A 6,000-nucleotide genomic window follows, 5' to 3' on the forward strand; every position below is an offset into this window, starting at 1 on the left:
TCAACCATCTAAAAGCCAGGTGCACCCCAGTGGCCCCCCATCTTGAACAGAAGGAAGCGTGAGTGGGTGGGTGGGTGTGAAGCAGGTGTGGCGGGGGCTACCTGGAAAGGGAGGCAGGAACCATCTCCCCCGCACCCCCACTCAATCTTTCAGGGAACCAAAGATAGAGGCAGAGAAACGACTGGAATTTGAGTTTGTAATGAAAAGAAGTAACAATCTGAAGGGGTGACTGGGTGGCTCAGCCAGGCTCAGTGGATTAAGCCGCTGCCTTCGGCTCGGGTCATGATCTCAGTGTCCTGGGATCGAGCCCCGCATCGGGCTCTCTGCTGTCTCTGCCTGCCTCTCTGCCTACTTGTGATCTCTCTCTCTGTCAAATAAAATAAATAAAATCTTTAAAAAAAAAAAAAGTAACAATCTGAAACAAATGAAGAAGTAACTCAGACGCCAACATTCTGCAGCCTGTGCAGGTGGGAGACGGAGGGGGACCAGGCACCCCAGCTCTTCCCTCCGCCTGCAGCCTCCCCGCACAAAGCACCCCAGCCAGGGGCCAGGAGAGGCTGGGAACCGGCTCTGCCTCTGAGGAACCAATCCTGTCCCCTACACCTGGACACAGAACCTGGTAGAATTGTCTGAAATGAATCTAAATAAAATCCCTTTCCATCAGGATCCTCAAAGGCAAAAATCCTCATGCACTCATAAAAACCCCAGATGGATGCGTTCTCTCTTCCACGCCCTGCCCCCACCCAAACCACCGGGTTCCCCATTTAAACTTCCCCAGCAGAGGCTTATCTCAGACACCACCCTCGGTGCCCCTCCCCCCACCCATTCACCGCCTACCTCCAGCCCCTGCGGGCAGAGGGGCCAGACCTTGGCCTGAGGAGGGATGAGGGGGCATCTCTTCCTGGGGCCATCCTCTCTCCTCTCCAGGTTGAGATTAGCATTTTTATCTCTGCAACTGCCATCTCTCAACTATTTACAGAAGCCAACGGGATAAAAAGAGACAACATAAAAATAGTTGCTCAGCAGCCTTCAGGATGGGGTGGGGGTGGGGGTACAACAGGCTTTTAGAATTTTCTTTCTCTCCTTTTCAAAGGGGAAGTTGCTAGAATTGTTTATCTTTCCCAAAGCACTCGCGTAAGAGTTCACAGACCACTCATTTGGGAGCTCTCCGGGCCCAGGGACCAGGTGCCCGTGTTCCTCAGCTCCCAGGACAGGGCTTGTCACTAGCCCCCCAAAAAGTGTGGGTGGGCTCAGTTCAGTGACATATCATTAGGGTTCCAGAGCCAGTGCTAAGTGAAACACGGCGCCTTGCTCTACCCTGTTTCCATCCGGCCTTCCAAAAAACATGAGCCAGTCAAAAAAAAAAAAACAAAACAAAACTTGGCTTTTCTCTATGCTTAAAATGTTTCATAATCGAAGAAAAAAGTTCAGCAGCACCACTACCAAAACGACAGAAACAGAAAACACCGGCAGCTGAAATCACTCCTTCCCCATTTTGGTCATGAACGTCCCCCGGTAGGGAATGCTAGGGCATTCCCCACAAGCGACAGCGCCCACCTCCTCTGAAATATACCCAATTTTTCGCTGTGTTGAGGAAGGGATCCAATCAGAGAAGAAAGGAATCTTAAAATCTTATTTTTCAGAGAGTAAAAAACCATACCCTCCTGGGGCGCCTGGGTGGCTCAGTGGGTTAAGCCTCTGCCTTCGGCTCAGGTCATGATCCCAGGGTGCTGGGATCGAGCCCCACATCGGGCTCTCTGCTCAGCAGGGAGCCTGCTTCCTCCTCTCTCTCTGCCTGCCTCTCTGTCTACTTGTGATCTCTCTCTCTGTCCAATAAATAAATAAAATATTAAAAAAAAAAAAAAAAAAACATACCCTCCTGAAGAGGGATTCTATTCTATGAGAAAATGGGCATCATCTGCCATCATATGGAGGTCAAGGTAAACTCGAGAGCTCAGGATTAGAAGGTATGCGAGGAAATTAGACAACTCCCAGGGGCCTGGACCTTGATTTTCTCATCTGTAAAATGGAGCTGCTACAGCCCGGCCAGGGGGCAACTCTGGAGTCCATCCTCTATATGAACGTTGGCTCACAGACAGTGTTCCCAAAGACCCTGTTCTCCCCTCCTCTCTGTGTTCTACCTACTCAACGGTCAAAGGGAAGGGGCTAAAGGACTGCTCTTTTCTGGGCTTCCTCCCAGCTCCGGGTTCACTAGGCTTCTGATTTCCTCCATGGCAGGCATTTCTGGCCAAGCTGTCAGGAGACGGCGCTGACTCCACGCCTGGCCACAGGGTTAGGGCTCCATCTGTCTGGGGAGGCTTTCTCTACTTTGTGGATTTACTTACCTGGAAAAAGTCTCACAAAAATACATGCCAAAAGATGACATGTGGGCCTGCGTCTAACAAATCACAGTGATTGAAGAAATGGAACCGAATGAAATTCACACTCTCCCTGAAAAATCACACGGCACCCCTGTGCACTGAGCGTGGAGGCACCGGGCTTTGGGAGGAAGCAGGATTCTTGTGGCGGAGCTGGAGGGGGCCCGAGATGGAGGAAGTCCTAAAAACCCTGTTCCTGGTAAGTGTTCCCCAACTGAATTCCAAGACCCTTCCCTCCACTACCTTCTGTCTGCCAACAGAGTGAGAAAGTAACATCCCAGGCCCAGAGGTTCCTTAACTGGGCTCTGAGGAAGCAGAGGTACGCACGAAGTGGCCGTAAGAAACCCTCATAGTGGAAACCACCCAGGGTCCACCAACTGATGAATGGGTAAACAAGATGGAGTCTATCCATACAAGGGAATACTACTCAGCCACAGAAGAGAAGCACCCACATACTTTCCAGCATGGGTGAACCTCGGAAACATTTCGCTCCAAGAAAGACAAGCCAGCCATGAAAGGTCACATATTAACAGGTCCAGAAGGGAACCAGCACAGCTGAAACAAGAAAAGGCCATTCCAGGAGAGGAATGCGATTTCCTTCACTTCCAAGAAAGAAGGCGCAGAAATGAGGGAGAAGGCCAAGGCGGCACCCCGGAGCCAGGCGTGCCTTAACCCCACCCTCCCCACCCCCCAGGATCCTGTAGCTCAAAGGGGAGGAGCTGACTGGGAGAGCAAAACATCCAGGGAAAAATAGCAACGCAAGGCCCTCCTCGGACCCAAAGGACCATCTGAAACAGCATTTGCCCCAAATCTCCAGGATCAGGAAAGGAAGCAAAAACTCAAGGCTTCCCAGTTACCAGAAGGTGGGATGAAGAAAGGAAGGTTGCAATTGACCCTAACCAAGTTCAAGTACTCTGCCTGTCTGAGCCCTTCCGTTAAATGAGTTCATGATGGGATGAGGACGACTCTGCAACCCACATTAAAATCTGAGCCAAACGCCTTGAAAATAGGCTTGGCTGCTCCACCCAGCAGCCCATCTTGGATGGATGCAGGTTGAGGTTCTCAAGGAGGAAACTCCTGGGTGACTGCAGAAAGTTCCCACGGCTAGGTCAGACCCTTCCCCTCCCACTCCCATGCAATTTCTCTCTCTATTTCTCTCTCTCTCTTTTTTTTTTGAAGATTTTATTTATTTATTTGACAAAGATCACCAAGTAGGCAGAGAGGCAGGCAGAGAGAGAGAGGAGGAAGCAGGCTCCCTGCTGAGCAGAGCCCAATGTGGGGCTCCTGGGACCATGACCTGAGCTGAAGGCAGAGCCTTTAAACCACTGAGCCACCCAGGCGCCCCCCCCTCTTTTTTTTTTTTTTTTTTAGCCCATCCCTTAAGACTTAGCACAAACACCACCTCTTTCTGGGAGCCTCCTGGATTCATACCAGCAAGAAGAGATTTCTCCAGAAACTCCATCGCCCTCTGCTTCCTTCATTCCCAGCACACTTACTCCTCCTGGTGTGTTTCAACACGGACACTCCTGGCATTCAGGGCAGGGCAATTCTTCATGCCTGGCATGGATCTGGCCTGCTTGCCGGACATTTGGCATCCTTGGCTCCTACCTACCAAAGCCAGAAGTGCTCAGCATCACTTTGACAACCAAAAGTCACCAGGCACTTTTCCAAATGCTTGCCAAGAAGGTGTGACTGCCCCTGGTGAGAGCTATTGCAGAGTTATTGGTGAATATATTCGGCCACTAGCCCACTAACAACCTGGGAGCAAAGACAAGTCAATACGCATCAGTATCATGCCCGCTTAGCTCTGTGTCCTCCTAAGGTGGTTTAGTAAACAATTCTGGGTCCCTCAAAAAGCTGAGGACAGCCTTGCAAGGGACCCTGCTATAAAAGAGGTGGTAAAGTGCATAAGGCTCAAGGAACTGACAGGCCTGGGTTGGCTGTGTGACCCTGGGCAAGCTGCTTAACCTCCCTGATCCCTCTATAGAATGCGGCTAACTCCAAGAAACACGGCAGGATTGTTTCCTGACCTCCTCATCTCTACAATGGGAGTAAACATTTCTGCCTCTAGGATTTTGGTAGGCATTAAATGAGATAATAAATGCAACACATAGCACAGTGTTTGGAGGCTCATCAAATGATGGCTATTACTTTGTATGACAAAAATACACTGTGCTCTCACTAGGCATAGCTGCTTTCTACATAGGAAGGGCTTAAATTGAGCAATCTGGAAGGAGGTGCCAAGGCTCACCACAGAGCTGCATCTGCATAGCACGAACACTGTTTATTCTTAAATTGCATGTTTTTGTGGGGTGGTTTGGGGGGGGCTCACTCCCCCAAAACCCTCCCCTTGTTGCTGCCCCTACCTCCCCGAGAACATGGCAGCCTATGGGGACAGAGAGCTATCCTCTCAACCCCCTGGGGGCAGGGCTAGGAGAGGGGGTGTGGTAAATGACCAGTACCACTCTAGGGGACATGAAGTTTCTATCTCTAGGACTGCAGGGACTTCCAGATTAAAGTTACCTTTAAGGAAGTGGACACTACATGTCCCACCTCAAGCCAGCGAGCCCCTCTCTTACTGAGGGCACTGAGTTCCCAGCCCCCTCCCCAAACGGTATCCCTCCACCCCAAAGTTCTGATGGAGACAGGAGAGGCTAAGGTGCAACCTCGCTAAGGCCAAGTGAGAGCAGCAGAGCGGCTGGCAGAGCTGTGAAAACATCCCGCTTCCCAAACTGGGCAGCGCAGAGGTGGGGGGAGCCAGGAGGAGCTCGAGGCTGGGCAGGGTGGCATTCCTGGCATCAAGACCCAATGCTTACGGGGCTGGGCCCAGACTCCCCGCGTCCCCAACATTCAAGCAGAGGGTGCCGGTGAAGGCACCTCTCCGCACTGAGTGCTGCGGACCGGAGGTAAATTTAGGTCAAAAGGACCAGCCAGCGAGGTTCCGGAGGGCGGAGGCAGAGGGCCAACTAAGAGAGGCAAAGGTCCCCAGACCCCGCAACTGCTGATCCGGGGTCCTGCCCCCTGCTGTCGGTCCCACCCACCAGGGCCTGGGTTTGCCCCCAAGACAAGAGGGGTGCGGGGGTGGGGTGCTTAGAGGCCGGCGGCCCTCTCTTTCCCTGCACTCTGTAGCTTTCCGCACCTGTCAAACGCGAGAGGGTGGGCCTAGGCCGCCTCCAAGATCCTTGACTGCCCCGGCCCCGGTGACATCGGTTCCAAACTCCGGGACCGCCCCTGCCACCCCCAGCCGGGCGCGGCCCGGCCAAGGAGGCCACTCCAAGGCCCCAGGCGTTCCGAGGACGCGGGGGAAGGGGCGCCCGGGGGCCGAGTCCCCCCACGTGGCGGGGCGTGGGGCGCCGCACGTGGGGTCCTCTCCACGGAGGGAACCTGGTGCCGGCCTCAGGGCTTTGTCTGCAGCCCCAGCAGCTGTCCCCCGCCCCGACAGGGCGAGGGCGCCCCGGGCTGCAGCGCTGTGTCCCCGGCCCGCGGCCCCGCTCCCGTCAGCTCACCTGGGCTCCGCGCCTCCGCCGCCGCCGCCGCCGCCGCCTCCCGCGCTCAGCGCCCCCGGCTCGGCTCAGCCCGGCTCAGCGCGGCCGCGCGCTCCTCTCCGCGGCCCCGGCCGGCG

The 6,000-nt window shown here is 54.1% G+C and overlaps 1 protein-coding gene across 10 annotated transcripts in view; it reads right to left on the reverse strand.

The window, feature by feature from the left end:
- CAMKK2 (calcium/calmodulin dependent protein kinase kinase 2) overlaps nucleotides 1–6,000 on the reverse strand; it is a 47,804-nt gene extending 41,804 nt beyond the window's left edge. For 4 of the 10 annotated variants that reach the window (XM_082698459.1, XM_082698455.1, XM_082698457.1 and 1 more), the window contains exon 1: nucleotides 5,885–6,000. The gene's annotated coding sequence lies outside the window, so the exon portion shown is untranslated. Of the gene's footprint in view, nucleotides 1–3,809; nucleotides 3,989–5,884 lie in introns of those variants that run through there. The other 6 variants (XM_082698458.1, XM_082698454.1, XM_082698449.1 and 3 more) reach the window with 4 other exon arrangements.

Source organism: Mustela nivalis, assembly GCF_964662115.1.
Source record: "Mustela nivalis genome assembly, chromosome: 14".
Lineage (NCBI taxonomy): Eukaryota > Metazoa > Chordata > Mammalia > Carnivora > Mustelidae > Mustela > Mustela nivalis.